Raw genomic sequence first — 23,000 nt, 5'->3', positions numbered from 1 at the left:
TTTGCAGCAGCCCCTTTCTCGTCTGCAGGCAGAAGTGGAAAAGGGGATTTCCCGGGGAGACGTTAGGGTTTCTCAAGGAAGTGGTGACTGGGCATGTCTGGGCCCGCCCCCGCAGTCTAGGAGCCATCACTGGCAGGGCTGGGATCCCAGGGCTGGGGAACGTTCCAGGTCCCGTGCGATGCCCCCCATGGGAGCGCCCCATTCCTCTTGCTGCACCCTCGGCTGGTGTGATGGCGCCAAACACCCCTCACCAGACTCTCAGAGCCGTGTGGTGTCCACGGCTTTATTTATACGCCTCCAAGGTACAGCCCCTTCTTCCTTTGGAGAAATAAACAGCAGCTAATCCAACAGCAGCTCACCTTCTATGGTCACCCGGCACTGGCCTGTGCCTTCTGTGTTTTGTCTCGTTTGACCTGCACACACCACAGACGTCCTGCCTTATCTTGTTATGAGCACCATTCGCGATGGGAAACCGGCTCACACAGCCTCCCACGCAGGAGGGCACGCGGCCTGTAACAGAGGAGAACAAATCTGACTCCATGTTGGGGCTGTTCGGTTCGCTCTGGCCACTGTGCCCTGATCCCCAGGCTTAGTCTTGCTCGCTCTGCGCTCGCGTAAAGATACAAAGTTGCAGAACAGAGAATAACATTTGTTTTGTTGGAGGTTTACAGGGACACCGTGACCTGACCCCCCGGACGGCTGTAGGAACAAGGGATTCCAACACCTAGAAGTTTGCAGCAACCAACCACACCCCCTGCCCTATTTTTTTTTTGTGTGAGAGGAGCCTGTGTTCTGACTGGAGCAGGATGGTTCTCCAAGACATCAGTCTGCCATCTTCTCAGTCTGCAGGCTTTCTGAATAAAGTCGCTGTTCCTTGTCCCAACGCCTCATCTCCCGATTTACTGGCCTGTGGTGCGGCGAGCAGAACGAGTTTGGACCTGGTAACAGGCCCTGTGCTTTCAGCCGCACCTCGGGGGCCAGGGTCCCGTGAGTCCGCTTTGCACCCACACATCCAACACCGAGCCTTGGGCGGCGGCACCGGCGGGCGGCCTGCTCCCTGGAAGGCCTGACCCCGGAGGGGGTGGCAGGAAGGTGTGCTGGGACTGCGTGGGTTCACCCGTGATTTGCTGCGTTCAGCAGCCTCCCCGTCAAGACAAATGACCCCTTCCCGCAAGCCCTGCGCCGCCTCCCTGCCGCGCCCTTTTCCACCTCAGCCTGTGCCCCGGGCGTAACCTCTCATTGGCCACTCTGTGCTGGGTCTTGTGGAGAGGTGCCTGGTCCCAACCTGCTTGCGCAGAGGTTGTGTCATCAGGAAGTCCGTCTCCTGGTGGCCTGATGGTGGGTGAGCCCATCAGGCACGTTGGGCAAGAGGGTCATTTCACCATCTTGCAGGGACCAGGGAGGAGAGCACGTGGAGCAGAGCAGCCGGCAGGAGGGCGTGAGGGGCGGGACGTGCAGGGCCACCGAGCCCTGCATTGCTCATTCTTCCATCCGGTTCCCTGGACTTGCACACACGTGTGGCTGGGCAGGGAGCTGTGGGGGTGGGGAGGAGGGAGGGAGGCTCCTCCCTCACCTTCCCTCCCCCTCCTCCTCTCCCCCTCAACTCCCCTCCCTCCCCATCCCTCCCCATCCCATCCATCCATCCCTCCTTGTCTCTGTTCCACAGAGGATTCCGAGGCAGCTCAAGCAGGTCTACACCATCTCTTCACCGGGTGCAGGGCCCCTGGGTTTAGGCAGACACGCTGCTCTGTTCTGAGCCATGGGACAGCAGGGCCAGCTCCTCATGGTCACCAACCCTGGAAGCCCTGACCCCGCGATGCTGCCCGGGGCATCTGCAGATTGATGAGGCTGCTCTGAGACGGCCGGCCTTCCAGAGTCGGCCCTCAGGCCCCATGTCCACCTCCAGGGCTGCGGGGACCGCACTGACAGCGGTGTACCCTGGCCTCAGGTTAGCCTCTGGAGTCCTCGTGGTCGGTGTGGCCCTGAGGCTGGGCCAGCATGTGGTCTGCTCCTCCCAGGGTTGGGAGGGACGAGGCCGATGACCCCTGAAGCCAGTGTCGCCCTCACCCTGGTTGCTGACCTGGAGGGCAGGCTGTGGCTCCCTCTGCCCCCGGGGCCGGCCAGGGGGCGACGTATGCCCTCTCACTGAGATCACTCTGCTTCCTCCAAGGGGCCCCTGGCCTCCCCTCTTCATGGGGCTAAAACAGAGGCAGGAAAGAGAGAGGGTGGAAGACCCCGGCCCGCCTGCGCGGAAGCGGGCGGGAGCGAGTTGGCATGGTCGTGGTGCCGCGCCTGCAGAGTCGTGGCCGTTTCTAGGTGAACAGGGACGAGGATGACCTCTCCACCTCTTGACTCTGGGTGGGTCTCCTGACCGGCTTTCTCTACAAGCACGTGGTTAGAGTCCAGACCTCAAGTTACCTTGAAGTGTCCGCCCTCCCTTCTTGGAATCCTGAGGCCTCCCCCAGGTGGTGAAGAAACGGGCTGGCCTGCAGGAGGGCCGGGGGGGGGGAGGGCCGAGGTGCCCCGGCCAGTGGCAGCTGCCAGCCCCGTGACGGGGCCGTCCAGGGCCGTCCGGGCCCTTCAGGCCACCAGCGATGCAGCTGCAGGTACGAGCCCAGGCGGACCGGCCGCAGAGGCTCCAGAGGGCCGGCCCACAGGGCCGTGGGAGCGAGCAAGTCCCGCTGAGGTCGGGGTGCCCTGTGTCCGGAAACAGGAACCTGGAACAAAAGGCCGTCTCCACCCCGGTAGCAGCTGGTGTCCTGGGTCCCAGCCCTGGCTCTCAAAGTCGCCGTTCTGGGTCACTAGTGGAAGGAAGCAGGAGACACTGAGCGAGGGTCCGGGTTCCAGCTCGCTGGAAGCGCTGTCTGGAGATGAGTTCACTGCCTCGGGGCGGCACTGGCGAGTTAGTGCCCCACGGGGGCGGCGTGTCTGCAGCATCCGCGCTCATTTCCTGCAAAGCGGAAATCACACACATCTGCACTGGATTTGGTCTCTAATGGACCATGTAATTTCACAGGGTCGAACCTCAAATCGTCGGAAATGGCCGGCCAAGCTCAGCTCTGTCCCCCCCAGGGAACTGAAGCCTCCTTGGGTGGTCTCGGCGAACATCGCCCAGTGGGGTCATTAAAGGTGGTGCCACCCACTTTTTGGCCCTATTTACACATTTTAAGTACTTCCCTTAACATCTCCAAGGATTTATAGAGAGCCTGCTTGCGAGCTGACCGGTCCAGACAAGTCCACACCGTGACCTCACTGCAGGCCAGTGTCCAGCCCAGAGAGCAGAGCTGGGGGGCCGGTCCCCACACCCACGGACGGCAGGGCGGCCACGGTGATGCTTTCTCGTTTGGTGTCACTGTATTTTCCAAAGGACCCTTTGGGGAAACGTGGAAGTGTGAAGCGAGGAGAGAGCCTGTTTCTATTAACCTTGCCCCACAGAGTAAAAACAGCTTAGAAAGCTTCAAAAGAAAAATATTTTCCTGAGGGCTGAGCAGTGTGATGGGCAGTGCGGCCAAAGGGAGCTATTCGTAGCTCTTCCCGAGTCAGAAGGCCTCGTTTGCACATCCTGAGGAGCCCAGTTTCCTAAAGCCATCACGGCCACTTTAATTAGTCTGTGAATAGAAGCTTGCTGTGAGCCCGGTGGCTCCTTGAGCCCAGATTTCGCCTCCAGTCTCTGTTAATTCAGTTGAACATCACGTAGCAGGCGGAACCCAGCAATTTTGTTAACAAAAATAAGCTGACGTATCAGGTTTAACAATCAGATGGGGAAACAGGACTCATTCGGTAATCATGCCAGTCAAAATGCGAACAATGTGATGTTTACTCTCGGCAAACCCTCAGGTTTTCTAAACAACTCAATTGCCCAAATTATTTATAGAGAAGATGTTTTTTGGGGAGATTAACAGGAGACAGCTGTGCTCCCCAGAAAAGCTGTGCTCACAGATCTGCTTGGTGTGGAGAGACGTGCATGGCGGACATAAGGCAGCACAGGAGGGAGGGAGGGGGCGGAGGCTTGGAGTCTAAGGGACAGGGAGGAAGGGAGGGAGGAAGGGGGAGGGAGGAAGGGGAGGGAGGAGGAGGGGGGAGGGAGGAGGGGAGGAGGGGGAGGGAGGAGGGAAGAAGGGGAGGGAGGAAGGGGAGGGAGGAGGAGGGGGAGGGGGGATGGAGGAAGGAGGAGGGGGGAGGGAGGGGGAGGGAGGAGGGGAGAGGGGGGAGGGAGGAAGGGGATGGCTATGAGCTCCGTCTCTTATGCACCCTCAGCAGTCACACTGGGTTTCCTCTCAACACTTCTCACCACGCTACACTGAATCCGTTCTGCTTGGTTTGGTTGTTTGCTGTCTGTCTGTCTCCTCCTCTGTCCCCGTGAGGGCAGACATTCTCTACCATTTATTGTTGCTGTTTGGACCACGTCTGGTGCGCAGCTGGTGCTCCGTCATATTTGCGGAATAAAGAGGAGGAATGAGGGAAGCCGGGTTCTCAGGAGCAGAACTCAGAGCGGGGATCTAATCGCAGACTCGGCGGGAGGGGCATAAATCTCAGGCAGCCGGGGGGACTTGGGGCATGAGCCGACGTATTGACTATACACCAAAGAAGTTGCTTTTATTGAGAAGGAAAAGTCAGTATTTATAAACTTGAGATGCTTTGGGGACTTCTGGAACCGGTACCCTGGCGTGGCTGGAGGGCTCAGAGCATCTCCCGCATGCTGTGTCTGAGGTTGGGAGCTCCGCCCTTCCTCGCCCCCGCCTCCTCCCTGGGCCCCGATTCCATGCGGTTTCCTGCCACTGTAACTTCCTCTTCCCGCCACCTCCTCCACCTGCCATCACCTTTCCCTCCTCACCTGCTTTGCTTGAGCTCCTGTCCCCTCCCCATGGTCACCCACACATGCCTCTGTGTCGCACTAAGAAGATTCATTTTCACTGGACCCAGTTTCTGTTCAGATGAGTGGTTTCCTGGTCGGGGGGTCTTGGATGGTTCTGAGGGAACGTGGGGGACTTCTGGCTGTGATAGACATAGTCAGTATCTTAATCAGGCTGGGTGTTACACCAAAGCATAAGCTTGTCAGAACTCCCTGAATTGTACTGTGACAGCAACCTGGATCCCGTCGAGAGACCAAGTGACACGCGGAGGGCCAGAGAACTCAGGTTTATTACACCAGCGGGCCCAGAGGAGTTCACACTCCAAGCTCTGGACCCCGATTGTAGGTTCGTACAGGCTTTTATAGGTTTTTGGATTTTGATTACGTTTGTGCCATATGCAAATGAGGTGTTAGAAATGGGCCAATCAGGAGTGAGCTTTTGGGAACCCACGGAATTTTAGGGGTAAGTTTCATTTTCCCAGAAGCAAGCCGTTTTACAGAAGCGCGGAAGCAGGAAGGCAATGGCCCTGCCTGGGAGGTCTTGCTGGTCCCCTTGTGGGTTTTGCCCCTTCAGTTCACTGTAAGGTATATTTTATTGCGTGTATATAGAACCTCTGTGAAGTTGAAAAGTTAGTTGCAAAATAAAATAAAGCAACCGCCCACCCCAGGAGGACCCTTTTGGCCTCGTCTCCCCCCGATCACAGAAGCCCTGCCCAGGGTCTCTGCAGCCGAGCGCCCCGGCTGCAGGGCAGGGGCCACCCCGTCTCCCTGGCACCCCTGCCGCCCAGCGCAGTCCCACCGCCGCCATCCGGCTTCTCCCCTTTCGGTCGTGTTTGGTTTGTTGTCTGCACCCCTGCCGAGCACAATCCCGTGGGCTCGGGGACTCTGTCTGTGGTCTCTGTGGCCCCAGTCAGCACCCGGACACACGTGGCCACCATCCTTCAAAGCCTCCCACGTCCAGAGGTAAAACCACCACGTCGGCATGGACCCGGCACTCAAGCCCCCGTGTCCGGCATCCTTTGGTGCTGAGTAAAATTTTCCACGCTGTTGAAGTTCAGGAACGTAAGAACCCTTGAGAAAGTAAAGAGCCGCTTCCAGACATTGTTCTGAAGTGCACAGAACACGGCATGCGGGCCTTCCGGAAGCAGGCGGCGGCCCAGACGCCGGCCTCTTCCTGAGCCGGCAGCTCACCTCCGCTGAGCGCGGCTGCGGAGAGGCTGGGGGTGGCCTGGCCCCGACTCTCGGCGGGGGTCTGTGTGCGGAGGAGCCGGAGGCACGAGGTCCCCGGGGAGGCGGTGGGGGCCCGGGTGACAGGGGACGCAGCCCCTGCCCTCGTGTGCCAGGGGCCACCTCAGACTGGTTCTGATGAGAAACTTGAGTCTCTCGCCTCAAAGCCTCAGCGTGCGGCCAAGGCAGCTGGAATGCGAGTTTAAGAAGCCCTCTTTGAAAGGCCTGGGACGGGGGTGGAATGGGGTGGGAGTAGGGGACACACAGGGAGGGAGGACAGAAGGTGCGGGTGGTAGCGGACAAGCCGGGGAGAAGCCGGACAAGCCGGGGAGAAGCCAGAAAGCCGGCACCAGAACACCTGGTCCAGTGGATGAAGGACGATCACTCATCCATCAGCTGTTTCAGGCGTGTGTGCTGCATCTCTCAGCGGGTCCTGGTTCCCCTGGAAAAGTCCCGAGCTGGGGACACGAGAGCTGCAGGGTCCGACCTGGGCACAGCCCACCGGCAGCCCTGCCGCCACCTGGGAAGGGAGGGTGGGGAGGCGGCCTCTGACCCTGCAGACAGTCGGGGAAGGAGGCGTTTCCACAGGGCCAGGTGCCCAGGATGGCGGTGGGGGCCCACGGCCAGCCCCGCTCTGCAGGGGGGTGGGGGCCACGCGGCCCTGGAACCCCGCTCACCGACCTCCCCGGGCAGGACTCTGATGGATGCGCTTGAGCTTCCTTCCCCCACTTCTGGAGGGGGTGGGGCTCGTTATCTGCCACCAGACGGGCTCCAGAGCACGGCACAGAGGAGAAGCACGGGGCCCCGCGTCCTGTCGCGTGCACGGTGGATGCGGGAGGCCGTGGTCCCTGTGGCCGCGGGGCCATAACGTGCAGCCGGCAGGCGTCACCCAGCCCGGTCAGAGGCAGCGTTAGGTTCCCGGGGCAGTGCCCTCAAATCATCCGGGTGAAATCTGTGGGCCCAGGCAGTGCCCCAGGCCTGAGAAACCAGCCTCTAGGGGCGTGGCCCGGGCACTAGCATTTTGTAAACTTGCCAGTGATTCTGGTGAGCAGACCAGCTGAGACTCACGGCTTTGAGGAAAGCAGGACCGAACGTGCCTCTGGGCTGAATCTCCAGGTCACTGTGTCCCTGGGCCCGTTTACGTCACCTCTGGCCCACTCTGCTGCCCTCCATGCTCCGGGGACAACGACGACCCCCCATAGATGGACGTCCCCCTCATGAGCGCCCCCAGCCCGTTCCGCCTTCCCAGCACAGCTGTCCGCTGGGGGCTGCGGGCGGTCACCACACTTCTGCAGCCCCTGGGGGACCAGCTGTCAGATTCATGGCTTCTTTTGAATGTTCGCCCTGGGCTCAGCCTTGACCTTTAAAGGCTGGATCTACTTTTGGGAAATCACCGTGTGTAACGGAGTGTCAGACGGGCTGGGTGATGCCGTTTCGGGAAATGTCGGCACTTTGGTTATAAGGGATCAGTGTTGCTTCTCCTTTGAGGCTTGTGAGAGAGGTGATGTCAGACTAACGAGGTGAGGGACGTGTGTGGTGAGTCGATGTGTGGCCGGCCGGCCCGCCGCCCTGCCTGCCCCGAGCAGGGGTTCTAAGCCAGTCGGGTTTGCAGATAGATGCTCAAGACCCCGCATCTGATGTCCAGCTCTGCACAGGCCAGCCAGCAGAGGGCACGGTCCCCTCTGTCTGCGAGTCGGAGGCCCAGGGCCACCTCCCAGTGCCTTTCTGCTCCAGGCTCAGCCTTCTGTGCTGTTGGAGCCGGAGAAGGAAGGGCCAGTGGGAGGTTGCAGAGGCAGGTGGGGAGGAGGGCTGAGGGCATTCACAGCAGTGGGTCCCTCCCCGGGGTTGGGGGGTGCCGACGCACAGCTCCTGCGCTGGGGCCCTGGGGCCCTGTCTGCTGCAGCTTCTGCCAGGCTACTCTGCCCCAGGAGCAGGCCAGGGCCACTGGGAGTTCAGGTCTATCCACCTGGAGAGTTCAGGGAGAGACCCGACCTCCCTCCTCTCTGTGTTGGCCGTGGGGCAGGTGAGGCGAGGCCGCGGGGAAGGCAGCAGCCCAGGTGTTTCAGGTTCATGGTGACAAGTCCTGTTGGTCGTGGAGACAGGCGCTCAACACGCAACTGCATCAGTGACTCCAAATTACAGACGCGACGCGTGCAGGGGAAACAAGACCGGCTACGAGGGAGGGAAGGGGGGCCCACCTGCTCCAGCGCTGGGGGTGATCAAAACGCCCCCTTCCTCCAGAAGGTCAGAGGCCAGGGCCTGACCTCACTTCTCCCAAGGTGACACCTCTACACCGACTGCCCCTCAGCAGGGCTGGCCTGGCCTGGCCTCTCCTCTCCTGCCCTTCACGGCCCAAGTTCGCTCTTTGCCGCTGTGAGGCTGCCCACCCCCTCCTCCGCAGCCCCGGAGGCTCCTTCGCCCTGTTTTAGCACCAGCGCGGTGTGCGTGCCCAGCTCTCTCTGCCTGGGCTGTGAAGGCCTTGGGAGGAGGCGCTCCCCGCCCGAGGGTACGGGTGTCTCAGGGTTTGTTTATCAGGCTGCTGCCCCAGCCAGCCCAGCGGCTCCTGTCAGCGCCAATGCTGCAGTGGGGATCAGCGCGCGTGGGGACTTTGTGGGGGAGAGGCCTGTGTAGGGGAAGCGGGGAGAGAGCTGGGCTCGGGGAGGCCGGCATCTCAAGCTGAGGGCTCGGGGAGGCCGTGTCCTCTAAGGCCAAAGGCCTGCTCTGTGCTCACCTCGGCAGACGCTTCCTGTGTTAGGGCTCTCGTGCTGGGGTTGCCCAACACCTTCTGAACCGCACAGTCATGAGGAACTCCCCCTTGGTCGGAGACCCTGGCATCCGAACACAGTGAACCCCTGATTGTGAAAGCAGAGCGGGGGCTGGAGGTTAACGCTAGACCAGCCCTGGCCCTAGCCCTAGCCCTAACCCTAACCCTAACCCTAGCCCTAGCCCCTGTCTCAGGGCTGGCTTGTGAGCTGTCCCCCCGCCCCCCGCCCCTGCCACAGAGGCGGTGTTAGGTTGGGATGCTTCCTGGGTGACACAGCCTCGTGGTCACACCCTGGAGTGCCCCCCCCCCCACACAGCCCTGAGCCCTGTGGGGAGCAAGGGGAGACTTGGGACGGGGCAGGGCCTCCCAGGCCCCAGAGGGCACTCCGCCCCCCGTGGAAGGGTCTCTGTGAGTGCGGGGTGCCCCCTGGTTGGCACTTTTCTTCCCTTTCCTTGTTGCTATGGCAACCAGATTTACTCACACGAGCAATGACATTTCCAAATTATGCCCCCCGCCCTTCTCCCTACCCCACAGGCCTCAGAAGGAGAATTCTGATGTTAGCTCTCAGCCTCAGCCCTTGCTTGGTCCAGAGGGTTCAATGGTTTTTTTGTTTGCTTTTTATTTTTTAAAAATATTTCATTGTCTTTACTTATTTGGGGAGAGGGAATTCAATCGATCGATTGATTGATTCATTCATTGTTTAATGGTGGCACTGGGATTGAACCCAGGACCTCATGCGTATGCGCTCTACCCCTGAGCCACACCCTCCCCCCAGAGGGCTGGATGTTGACCCGCCAGGTGTGGGGACAGACACTGGGGAGAGGAGAGAGGAGGATGGCCTGAGGGTGGTGGGGGGACAGGAGGGAAGGAAGGTCCTGCCGCTGGGGTCCCCCTCCGAGCCTCCCTTTGTTCTGAGGAATTCAGGTGGTGTGAAGCCTTATTCATCACAACACGTGAACACGTTCCATCGACAGCCTGTTCGTTTATTAAGGGCCTGTGTCTGTCTCGCCGACAGATGGACGTCCACTTTTCTTCCTGTTCCTGACTCATTTATGCTCCTCTCTGCGGCAAAGGCATTTGTCCACCAGCCGCCTTCAAAAGGCAGGATGCCCGGCCAAGGAAGGAAGTCTTCTCTGGTTTGAATTTCACAGGGAAGCTGCTTCAGAAATAAGCCATGAGAAGAGAGACCCTGCCCCCTCCGCTGCAGACACCCCAGAGTGTTCCCAGCCCCGTGAGACTGGGCTGAGCCCTGGGGGGCCGGCGGGCCAGCATCGCCAGGCCCCCTGCATTGCGGTTGGAAGAGCTGCTGTGCCCGGGCCGGAAACTGAAACTGGTGACAAGACGAAGGGCACCCCTGCCCCGTTCTGTGCCTCATCACCCAGAGGAAAGGCCAACAATGGGGACTGTAAACTGTCCTTGGGAAACAGCCCTGGGAGGGGTTCCCCTATTGTCCCGAGGCCGGTGCCCCACACCCCTGCGGCTTGCTTTCCTGGGCCAGGAGGGGCCTCGGGAGCCCCTTCGCGAACATCCTTCCCCGCCCCCTGCCCGCACTTCTGCATCCCGGGCTCCAAACAGGCCTCACCCCCTTCCTGTTTCCTGGTCACGGAGGACTCCAGCCCAAGAGGGGAAATGCTACACGAAGCCCTTCTCTCTGTCCTCACCCTCGCTAGTTAACAAAGGAAAGAACTGCTTCGGGTGCTCAAATACTGGGACGGACCTACTGCTCACCCCAGAGCCTGTCCTGGGAAGCCTCGGAGCACAGGGCTCCCTCCCACCCAGCTCGCATCTGCACGGGCTGCAGGAGCGGCTGCCTCCAGGGCCAAGTCTGGGGTAACACACCACCCGCACGCAAGTTGTAGTCACTCTTAATGCGACAACAGCTTAACAGCTTCCAGCCCCAGATATTAAAATGAAACATTGCCAAAAAACAATTTTAAAAACGTGATTTCTATTTTTTAGATTCCATTTTTTCTTTAAAACGTAAATATGGCCAAAGGCAAATTTTGGACACTGATGCAATGTGCATGCCCTCAATTTTTCGACACCCCTGCCTCGCATTGTCCCCAGATGATGGCGCCGGTGCACAGCAGGTTTTCCAGAATTGCTTCCACACCTGGTGGAGAATTGTAATAGCTGATTCCTTACCCAAGGAGACACAGCCGGGGGTGGGGCAGTGGGGGCGTGTGGTCCCTGGGTTTGGTCTCCCCCACCGAGAAGGGTTACAAGATGGGGCCTCCCTGGGTGTGAAGCGGGCGCGTCGCCGAACGGCCGTGTCCCCTGTGCTCCGAAGGCCCTGGCGGGCTGGCCTCCCCCCTGCTGCCCTCTGGACCTGCCTCCTCGGGGCGGGGACTTGGGCTGGAAGCAGCGTCAGAGGCAGCAGGAGGCCGCCCAGGGCTCCTCCCTCCTCGTCACTCTGGATCAGCTCAACTGTGTTTCCACCCAGGAAATACTCTGGCCATTTCTTGAAACGGAAATGGCTGCTAGGTCGGTGGAGCTGCGTGTCGGTGGGGTGGCCGGGCCTTCCTGGGCGTCCTCTCTTGACCACAAGTAACGGAGACTCAGGGCCACGTGCTCTTCCTTGTGCTGCTCACATCCCTGAGTCACCCACGAAAAGTTTCATAACATTTGAATTCTAGGGTAGACTTCAAGTGTCCACAACAAGGTGTTTTCTGTGTGTGGTTAGGGGCGGGGAAGCCACCTTTGGAGGGATCCTGGCAGAGGGCTGAGCTGCTGAGGGCCCCCCCACGTCCACCGCACCCTTCTTCCCGGACTGCCCCTGCCCCGTAGGCAGGTCCCGGGCACTGCCCGGGGCCTGGGGTTGAGGCCTGAGAACACGCAGCTTTTCCAAAACAGTAACCTAGCACTCACCGAACGCGGCTTCTGTGTGTGCCAGCGCTTGGGTCCTATCCCTAACTGAAAACACAGGTTGGCGCAACTGTTTTACTTAAGAGGGACATGATTAATGCCTGTTAACCCAGACGTGTCTCCAAAGGCTAACTTCGGAAGCGTTTAGTCAGACCCGACAAGGTGCTGTGCCTGGGTGGGGGGCTGTCCTGCACGGAAGGCCCTGTCCCCAGGGAGGCCCGGACGTCAGGGTGACGTCTGGGACACCACCGCCTGTGACTTTGACTAAGACTTGCTGTTCTCAGCCAGTCCCAGGGAAGTGACCTCAGAGTCTGCCTGGGCTGGACAGCAGCCCCGCTGACAGAGCAGGCTCCCTCCGCCCCGGATGGGGGCCGTGTCAGATGGCGAGGCACAGTGAGGGGGGTGCTTCCTGGGACGGGGCCAGCTGTCCGTGGCACTGGGCGCGCCCGGGCCCCAGCCAGGGTCTTCACTAGACCTGCCGGGGAGCCGAGGTGGGGGACTGTCTCTCCTGGTGTCTGCGTCCTCCCTCAGGACAGGCGGCCCCCGACAACATCCCCGGCCTCGGTCCCTCCATGGACTGTAGGGTCTACTTTGAGATCTGAGCTGAGAGAAGGACCATCAGACCCTGCTGGCGCCCGTGTGGTCCCCACCGTGTGGTTCTGGGCCTCACGGCTGATGGAATGTGGGGAGGCGACTTCACTCTGGGCCCACACAGCCTGTGATTGTGTTTTGGGGGTCCTGAGACCTCACTCAGGCTCCTTCTGGCTGAGCTCAGCGTCTGGCCATCACGGAAGGTGCTGGCAGGTGATGGGCTGCAGTGGGCTTCCGCCCCAGACAGCTGGCGTCCCAGGCAGGTGGCCCACCCGCCTCGTGAGAGGCAGTGAATTCCTCTTGTCTGAAGGCACGTGTCTTGCACGAGGTGCCCGAGGGAGGGGGAGGGCGCAGACGTGCCCTGGGCTTAGCTGACCCTCCGTCCTGGGCGGCAGGGCCGTGGGGCCCACGGTGCGGCCCGTCCACTCCGGCGCGGGTGACGTGGCCTCCTCCCCTGCACAGGACGCGGGAGTCACAGGACTCCCGGGACGGCGAGGTCAGGTCCGCGGGGGGCGGCGGGGAGCCCTGGGCCTGGCTGATTGCGGCTCACAGAGGCGAGGCCTCGGCTTTACCGGGTACGGGGCCTTCCGCCCAGCTCTCCGGGCCCAACCTCCCCGCCGAGCCTCCCTGCTGGGAGGACGCTCCCGCGCCAGGGCTCAGAAAGCAGGGGGCTGGGGGGACGACGTAGCTCCGTGGTAGGTCCCGGGGCCCTGGGCTTGGTCCCCGGGGCTCCGTGAAGATAAGCAGGTAAGTAAATAAGCCTAATGCCTCCCTCCCCACCAGAGGTTTTAAACAGCTGGGGCTGACCCTAAGGTTCCAGTGGCCCTGCAAGGCCAGATGCGGGGTGTCCGGGGGGGTGTGCGCTGTGCGTGTGGTTTGTGAATGTGTGTGTGCGTGCGCGTGTGGTGTGCGTATATGTGTTTATGCATGTATGTGTGTGGTGTGTGTGCATGTGTGTGGTGTGTGGCGTGTGGGGAGCAGGGCTTCTTCTCTTGGTCACACCTTCCCGACCACAGCCCAAGCCTGAGCTCTCAGCGTGGAAGGAGGAGCGGGTTCCTCACCCTAACTGACCAGGACTTGAGCAAAGACAAGCCGCATCTGTGCCCCTGGACAGAGGGCCGGGCTGCAGGGCCACGGCGTCCGGGCACGTCTGTGGGGCATCCCCCACCCAGAGGAGGGGCTGTCTTCATCCCTCCTGGAGCAGCTCGTAGGGAGCGGGCCAGGCTCCTGCCACCCACTGACCAGCTGGGCGCCGGGAGGTCCCAGCCCAGAGGCAGGAGAGTCTCCAGAGGACACAGGATGTGTCACTGTGGCAGGGGGCCTGTGACCCAGTGGGAGGGAGCCTGGCAGCAGCTGCACCACCAACCTTGGACCAAGGGCTCGGTGAGGCCACGGGCAGGGCGAGCTGGCCTCTGTGTGTGAGTGTGTGTGAGTGTGTGAGTGTGTGTTGTTTTGGGTCAGGGACCCACCTTCTCCCTGGGAGCTCTGAAAATGGGGTGGAAGTAGGGGCAAACAACTAATGTGAAGCACCCTGGTGGGAACCCCGTGGTCCTCAGCATGATGCTGGTCAAGGGCACTGACCTCTCCAAGGACATGTTAGAAAGGCAGCTTCCTGAGCCCAGCCTCCCAAGGGAGCAGAGGCTCTGGGTGGGGCACCAGCAGTCTGGGGGACAACAAGCCCTGCAAGTGACCGGGGTGTGAGGACCATTCCTCTGAGCAGTAGGCCCTCCGTGTGCCCAGGTTCTGTGTTTGGGTTCTGTGTCTGTGGGCTCCGTGCTGCAGGTATGGAGGGCCGCCTACGGACGCGAGCATCCCGGATTTTGGCATCTGCAGGAGTCCTGGCACCAACCCCCTCGCATATCGAGGTGACTGTGCAAGGAAAAGGTCTTTCTAACAGAAACGGCTGTCCAACTGCCCTGCCTTTCCACACATGGTAGTGGTGCCCTGTCCCCAGAAGCGTGCCAGAGCAGGCCGCCTCACCGCCAGTCAGGCATGTGGCGAAGGAAATGGCCACACAGGCAGGGGTGCAGTCCAGTCACTCCCTCGCTCAGCAGTCAGTGTGACCAGGCAGTGTTCAGGCGGCCAGGTGACAGATGACGCCCTGCCCTCCATGTCTCTACGGGGTCCTGCAGCCCTTCCTTCGTGGTGCTGGCCTCTGGTCACTGCTCGTGTTTTGACAACCAAACACTGAGTCCCTGGTGAGTCCTATCCATCATTGCATCAGACCCGCCCGGGCTCCCTGACGTCCTGCCGCGGGAGGGGAGGGGCCGGGAGACCTGCCGGTGCAGACCACACACGAAACCCCGGGGGCGATGAGATAACTTCCAGATCTTGTCCTCGTGAGTCACTGCGTCACCCTTGTCATAGTCATCAGTCACCAGGCTCGGGAGCCAGCAAAGGATGTCTAGGGCCCAAATGTCTCACCATGGGGAGGTCCCAGGGAGGGGTCATCTCTCGGACAAATGAATGTTCTAGATGACTGAATCCCACCTCTTTAACCAAGTAACAGACGAGAACCACACTTGGTTCCATTTATTTAAAAAAGAAATTATAAATTATTGCACAACTGACACGTTTGTCCGAGGAAAGTCAGCAACGCAGATGGCAAAGCCAAGACAAAATACGTAAATGCCCCTAAACTGCACCACCAGGAGCAGCTTACTGTTGACGAGCTGACACGGAGCTTTCCTGGGCACTGATGTGCACGCGTGTGAGAGCACGTGTGTCGGTGCAGTAACAGGATCCCACCGGCAAACTCGACTGTAACACGCTTTTCTGTAGAACACGCACTGAGCGTGTCTTTCTATGTTGATACGTTTATGTCATCGCTTTTAAAGCTGCTCAGTGCCCCTCGAGCGTAAGTGTAGATTTTTCTAAGACGGTAACTACTTTGAGAGAAATCTGTCTAAACCAAGTGCGCACACGCCCTCCTGCGTCCGTCCCCTCCTGTTTCCCGACCAGGTGGGAACCTGGCACTGGCTGATCCTGGGGACCCTGGGGTCACTGCTCAATGAGCCCACGTGCAGTTTGGATATGGAGGCGATTGGTGGAGACGAGAGCTCCAGGTGAGGCATCGGGGGGCCCTGGGGCAGGTTATCTGACTGCTCTGGGCTGCGTTTCCCCATTTTATCCCGGGCCTCGGTGCTGCCTGTCCCCATGTCCGGCAGCTGCGCAGGGGCCTTCTTGCCCTCTGGGAGTCGGAGCAGCACACCTCACTTGCCAGTCCTCATCCTGGGAGGTGGGGAGGATCTTGCCCAAAGCTTGACCATGAGAGGGGACGGGACTCCATCCCCCACCATCAAACGGGCCCCAGGAGACCGGCCCACCTGGTTCCTTCAGCATCTCCAGGCTGGTCCCCGGCAGCGTGGCTCCAGGACGTGGTCCTTTGCTACGAGGCCACGCAGTGCCCTGCACGGCCAGCCACACCAACCATCGTCCTTTGGAGACAAGAGAATGAAGGGGATGGAGGTGACATGGCTTCAGCACTGCGCCCGGTCGTCGACTGAAGTGCGGCCGCTGCCATCCTCCTGGGAGGGGTGACCCTCAGGATGCAGAGTCCTGCCCCCCACCGCTCCTCTGCACTGAACACGCATGTGGGGGGAGCCCCCTCGCCGTGCTTGTAAACCAGCGCCCCGAGGCTCAGCAGAGGCGAAAGCGGTTCTGTTCCAGCCCCGCTCCTGCAGTGCTGCTACTGAGGTGCGGGGGGCCCTGCGCCAGGAGGGCGTCGCCCTGACTGCTCCCTGCTCCTGGCCTGGGGTGACGGGGTGACCGGGACTGGGAGGGAGAGGAGAGAGGAGGAACTCCCGGAGCTCCACACCAAGTCCTTCTGTGTGACTCTCCCTGGCCTCTGCGGTCCCACAGGACAAACGCAACCCCGTGTCTCCCCCCCAGAATGTCCTCTCCCCACCACCCGCCCTCATGCCTCTGCCCCGGGCCAAGCCGGGCCCCGACCCTCAGCGGCTGTGTGTCCCCTGAGACCTGCCCCCCCCAGGCCAGCACAGAGCCCGCAGAGAAAAGACAGGAAAAGTGATGAAAATTTTGGGGGGGCCCTTAAACTGAGGGCTTGATTGATTGCAGCGGGTGTTCCCGGGTGCCGTGAGGAAGATTTTGCAAATCTGTGTGGCCTGAATGGACCAGTGTGTGCAGATGGCTTCGGGTTTGTGTTGGCTCTGCCCAGCGGCGACTTGCCTCTGATAAGGAGGCCTCACGCTGAGTCCTTTGGCTTCTGAGAAGTGGAGGGGCTCGGGGAGCCAACCTGCTCTTCCGAGGTCCAGGGCCGGCTCGTACATGGGTCTGTTGTGTCCGAGCTCCTGGGGTAGGGCTCTCACTGGCTCGATGACGCTTATCTGTTCATCTGTGAGACACCGGCCGGTGCAGGACAGTCGCTGGTCATCCGCTGGCTGAGTCATCGCACGCGAGCTTCACTGTCCTTCAGGGAGTCAGCGATGTGGTTCACAACTGTTCCGACAGCAAGCAACGGTTTGTGTCTGCCGTCAGCACATAACTGACCGGGTGAGACAAGAGTTACTCACCCTCACTAACACTCGGCTTTCAGAAACCTGCTTTCCCTCCACATCAGGCTTTCCCGCCTCCGTCAAAGCTGGCTTCCCGGAGTACTTCCTTTCGGAAACAAATCGCGCATTTCTGCTTTCTTACACGGGGCACTCTTGCTCAGATTTTAATTTAATTTTACTTGTTTTATATTGTGCAGTGTCAGGTCAAACGAACCAGAAGGCGCCCCTCCCAGCCCCGCCCACCTGCCTGCGGTCGCACCTGCTCCTGTCACCTCCCGCTTGCCCTCCGGCCCTCCGAGCCTCCTGAGAGCCCTGCGCGCCTCCAGCACCCGCTGGCTGCGAATCCTCCCCAGGGCCAGCCCCTGGGCTGCCCTCTGAGGACCGGGAGCCACCCCGGGGGTCGGGAGGGATGTGGGCGGTCCGTGCAGCACTCCTCCATCCTAAGCCTTAACCCTCCTGACCGGCCAGCAGGGCAGCCCCGGGGAGCCGACCCACCCCTGCCGTCGGGTCACCCCCACCGGGTGCTAGTCTGCTTCCTGGCCCCACTGAGGGGGCGTCCAGGTCAGTGTCAGGAAGGGCGTGGACCATCATGGGGTGGGAGGGCCTCCTCGGAGCCTGGGAGAGGCTGGGGTTCAGGCTGGACCTCCACCCTGGAGGCTGTGTGTTTCTGGGGGCCAAGGAGCTTTTGTGTCCCCCAGGGCACTGCAAAGGACTTTGTCCTGGGAGCAAACTTTGGCAAACCCGTCTGAAGAAGAAAAATGACAGGGTGGATGTGTTTCCGTGGCCTGGGCATGCCGCGTGCTGCGGGGGTAGCCCGTCCCCCCAACCACGGCCCTGACGGGGGCATCGGGGGCACGGGTTCAGGGTGGACGCCGAGCGGTTGGGAGGACACTGGCACCACCTCCCGCAGGGACAGTCTGCTCCAGGGCCAGCAGCTGACACCTGGGGCCCTGACACCCCGGGGTGAGTCTGACTGTGCCGGGGACGATGGCTCCTCCGGACGCTAGACTGTGAGCCGGCGGGCGGCGGGTGGGCGGCTACGGGGCCACCGGGCCTCTCGAGGTGAGTCCGTCAAAGCCGCCCCCAGACATGCCGGCCTTCCTGAGGGCAAGGAGGCAGGAGGTCTGACTGGCATCGTGGGAGAGAGCCCGACGGATGGAGCCCCGGGAGTCAGACACGGACCTGCTGAGGCCAGTCTCTCTCCAGGCTTCCACCAGCCCGGCCGCCAGGCCAGCTCCCTGCCCAGGAGGAGGGCGGTGGGTACGACTCAGGCAGGACCGGGGCTGACAGTAAGACAGGATGGTGTCGCCAAGGTGCACACAAGACACATGTGGACACACACGGACATGTATAGAGACACAGGTGCACACGCACACAAGCACACACACACATGCACACACCAACACATGCACACACACACGGACACACATGCATGCACATGTGTGCACACAAGCACACACACACACACTGCACACACACATACACGCACACAGCAACACATGCACACACACATGAACACAATGCACGCAATGCACTCACATGTGCACACATGGACACAACACACGTGTGTGCACAGGACACATGTATATATATACCTATGTACACAAATATGCACACACAAATATATACACATGAACACAAAACACCTATGGACACGTGTGCAAACATGTACACACACGTGTATACACGTAACTCAAGCACACACATACATGTACACACACATTTTATGTATTTCCCTTCCTTCTTTCTCTCTTCCTTTTCTCCTTCCCCCTCTTCCTTGAAAATGGAATTACCCCCAGTCTCAGTAGCTTCTGAGGATCCAAAATGCTTAGATTTTTACTGGTACCTGGCCTTCAGTTTGAATAGAATCATTCCCACTGCCCACAAGTCATGTACTTTCTGTAAAGATTTACAACTTTGCACAACGTCAGAGCTTGGTTCTGCAGCTCATGAAAGGAGCACTATCACGCACACAGAGACGCAGATCGCTCTTTGTTATTTATCACATGACAGAGTCCCAGGACAATGGAACCTTTCTGATGATTCAAAATCGTTCTATATCAAGGTAACGGTTTCAAGTTTCCCCACAAAATGCAGTGAGTTTCTGGTGTTTCTTCCCTCGAAAGGTTCATTTTTGCCTGGACTCCTGTGTCCTTCCTAGGAAAGCACGTGGCCACACGGTCCCCAGCCCACTGACATCCTGGGTCACCACGCTGCCGGCAGGCAGGCCGGGCGGCTGGCCGACTCTGGGCCACCTCCAGTGGTCCCGGGTCTTCTGAGGTTTCCTGGCCGCTCAAGGTTTCCTGCTTCAGACTGCGATTTAGGAAAAGCAGAAGTGTTACCTTCAGGAAAAGAGCTTCCTTTTTAAATGATAAATGCTGAAATAAAACCTCATCGTGCACAAGTACACACAGGAGAGCGAGACATTAGACCCCCAACCTCCAGAAGGGCGCGACCACTTCACAGGTGACAGATTCGGGGCTCGTAATCCCTGCCACCGAGACGCAAGAGGAGGCACATTTTGTTGCCTCAATTTACCACCAGGAACCAGCAAATATCACCACCACACACAGCATTCAGATGATGTGAGCCCTGCTTCTCACTAGTGTGTGAGCCACGGCGTGGGAAGCCAGTGTCATCAGAAGGAGAGAGGGACCGCTTGTCCACTTGTCCAGCAAACACGTACGGGCCGCCTACGCGGGGCCAGGGAAGCGCGCCCGGTCTCCCTGCCGCGTTCCCGGGACAGGCTTCAGCCGAACGCCCTCCAGCCTGGGGCCGGGCGCTGCCTCTGTGGGTCTGGAGTCCGGCCAGCAGCCCTGCTCTGGCGCCTTCCCAGACGGGCATCCACCAGCGTGAGATCCATCCGCAAGGGCCTCCCCACGCTCTGTGACCACCTCCTGCGTTCGGAAGCAGATACCCACAAGGCTTGATTTCAAGAGCCTGGAGCTTGGTTCTTTTCACGGGCTTTGCTGCTTGCGCAAAGAAGTCCCGCCAGGGGCTGGCCGGTCAGACCACTCCGTCAGCTCTGCACATCTGGGCCTGAAGTGCCCCCTCCCCAGGCAGCCCTGCCCGCCCTGCCCGAGTGTCAGCGCCCCACTGCCTGGAGCCCTGCCTTTTTGCATCTGTGTTCGCAGCGCTGGTGACCAGGCCCCGCACCCACGTCTCACTGCGTGTTGGCTGGAAGGTGGGCCCAAGGTGGGGAGCGGCCCAGTCTGTTGTCACGTGTCCCCAGCACATCACCGATCTGTCCACTGGCATGAAAGGTGCCCACATGGGGCCCCTGCTCCCGGAGCTCCAGTGCGGAGGCTGGTGACCCTCAGGAGATGAGGGTTCAAGTCCCCAGGGCGGCTGGGCTGCTGAGGGCCCATGAATGCTTTCAACGAGGGCCCATCTGGAGAATGCAGAGAGGGTGTGGGCAGCAGGGGTGGGGCTTGCTGGACACGGTGGGGCAGCGGACCCCCTGTAACCACCCGGTTATCCCCTAAGGGGCCCTCCAGCCTCAGCTGGGTTGCACCTCCTCATTCAGGGTCCCCTGGAAGTGAGTCCTGTCTTGCCAGTGTCCCTCCCTTCACTGTCACTGCCCTCTGCCCTTTGTCACTTATTCAAGTGTCTGCCTTCAAAATACCGTGAGCCCGGGGTGCCTGCCGGGTACGTGCGGGTGTCCTTGTCACCTCGGTGCCCAGGACACAGATGCTCAGGGAGCGTCATGTTGGCCCTGGACCAGAGCTGGTGTCCCACACCTTGGGTGGGACGGCGGGCAGGGCAGAGGGACGGGACCAGCACTTGTGGCTGGGCCTCCTTAACCCAAGGGCGGGGCCCAGGTTTAGGGCCGAGTTCCCGCCTTCCTCCCCTCTGGTCTCAGGGCACAGGACGGCTAGGGGACAAGGCTGCCTCAGGGTGGCTCAGAGCCACACCCTGGGAGCTGAGGGGCGGGGAGGTCAGTGGATGGTACCGGGGTGTCCAGTCCGCACGCAGTGACGCTGAGCTCAGGCTGACCCAGATCCCCCGAGGTAGCCCTGGCGGGGGTGGGGGCAGGCAGCGCTGTTTCCTGGAATATCTGACCCCGAGGACCCCTCCCAGCTCCAGAGAATAACATTAGGTCATTCGGCTTATGCCTCCCCATTTAACGACTTTTAAAGTACTTTTTTTTGATTTTCCTGTCAAGTAAACAGTCTCTGAGCTCCTGGTTACAAGTCAAACATCCCTGAGGTGATGGCACCGAGCCCTGGGGTTGGAAAGACGTCTTCAAAAGCTGAGAACATCAAGTCGTATTTAAAGCAGAAGAAAACGCAGAAGAGTTTTTAAAAACCACCTAATGAACTCCAACTGGGTAAAGGCGGGAAGCAGAAACGCGGTCCTCAGAGGGGACTGACCAGCCCTGCCCTGTCCCCTCGCAGAGCTGCGCAGCCAGGGCAGTAGCTGCAAGATGAACCGGAAGTGAAATCCAAAACTCTGAAACGGTCCAGGGCAAGACACGTGCCCAGAGCCGAGCAGAGACAGCACAGGGCTCAGGCAGCGAGCGAGGCGGCCCGGGGGGCCCCGAGGGCAGAGCCGGCGGTGGGGCGCTCCGACTGCCACTGCCCCGAGTGGAGTGGTTAAGCGCAAAACGCAGCCCCCTAAAAATTAAACCTGGAACTGCTAGAAGGAGACATGGGAGGGCTGGGAAGGTGAGTGGCTTTGGAGCTGGGGGAGAAGCGCGACGAGGCACCGGAGGCCCTAGAAGGAAAGGTCACGAGTTAAGTGCGCGGCGGGAGCGCGCGGCCTGCACACGCAGTGCGGGGTGGGGGGGGCTTCTACCTTAAAGAGGAGGAGGCACCGCAATTCAAGAAGAATCCCCAGTGTGACCGCCACGGGCATCACCCGTCAAATTCAAAAGGGGGCAGTGTCCTTATTTCATCCTCACACATCAGTGATGTGAAGACGGACCCCCCGGAGCTCGTGGGCAGGGCAGCTAGAGGCAGAAACCGGGAAATAAACGCCTCTCACTCGCAGCAGAACAGAGGAACGCCATCAAAGTGCAACGAGCCGGCGGTGCTTCAGGCCGTGGGTCAGGACCTACGGGCACCTTCACGCCCGGGGACAAAGCTGGGCTGGGGCGGCGCGGGCAGACAGCCTCTCTCAGGGCAGTTGGCGGTGCCGACCAGAATTACAAGTGCCAACGCCACTTGCAGGACAGGTGCACACGCAGGAACGTCTCCTGTCCCGTCCCCGAGCACATGGGTCCGCGTGTCTACAGTAGCCAACACCCACCGTTTGTCAGCCACGGCGCAGCCGCAGAGGTCGCCCCACTGAGTGTGGAAAGCAGGGCACAGAGAAGCCCAGGGTGGAGAGGAATGTGCGGTGGGCCAGCCCCCGCGCAGAGGCCACGGAGAGTGTTCTCTGTGCTCCTGCCCGCGTGCACGGAGCCGTCAGACGTCATGTCTGCACAGTGCTTCCCCCCGTTCCGCAGATGGCCTCCTCACTGTCCGCGTGTGACACACAGAGTGCTTACGTTCTGACCTAGTCCACGCTGTTCGTTTTCACTGTGGCTGTCTGTGCTTTGGGTGGCATGTCTAAGAAATCACGTTCAAGTCCCGTGTCGTGAAGCCTCCCCTGTTTTCTTCTAAGAGTTTCACAGTTTTAGGTCCCAGTCCATTTGAAGTAGTGTTTGTCTGTGCTGTAAGGCGAGGTCCACCTTCACGTGTCTGCACGTGGATGTCCAGTTTTCCCATCGTTTGTTGAAAAGACTGGGTTCCTCACTGCGTGATCCTGGCACCCTTGCTGAAAACCATTTGATCGCGTACGTGAGTTTACTCCTGGGCTGTCTATTCTGTTCCACTGGTCTGTCTGTCTGTCTGTCTGTCTGCCAGGACCACACTGCAGTGCTTTGCAGTTGGTTTTTAAATCAGGAAATGTGATACTTCCAACTTTGTTCTTTTTTTTCAAGATTGTTTTGACTATTCTGGGTCCCTTATTCCACATAAAATTTAGGATGAATCTTTGTTTCTACAAAAAACCCATCAGGATTTTGAGGGGGATTATGTTGAATCTGCAGCTTGCTTTGGGTAGTATGAGCATCTTAAAAACATCGTCTTCCATCCATGAACACTGGATGTCTTTCCATTTATCTGTCTTTACTTTCTTTCAGCAACATTTTGTAGCTTCCAGCGTCCAAGCCCTTCATCTCCGGGGTTAAATGTCTCTTTGG

This window comes from Camelus dromedarius, chromosome 18 (genome assembly GCF_036321535.1).
Source record: "Camelus dromedarius isolate mCamDro1 chromosome 18, mCamDro1.pat, whole genome shotgun sequence".
NCBI classification, from domain to species: Eukaryota; Metazoa; Chordata; class Mammalia; order Artiodactyla; family Camelidae; genus Camelus; species Camelus dromedarius.
This window is presented reverse-complemented; position numbering follows the sequence as displayed.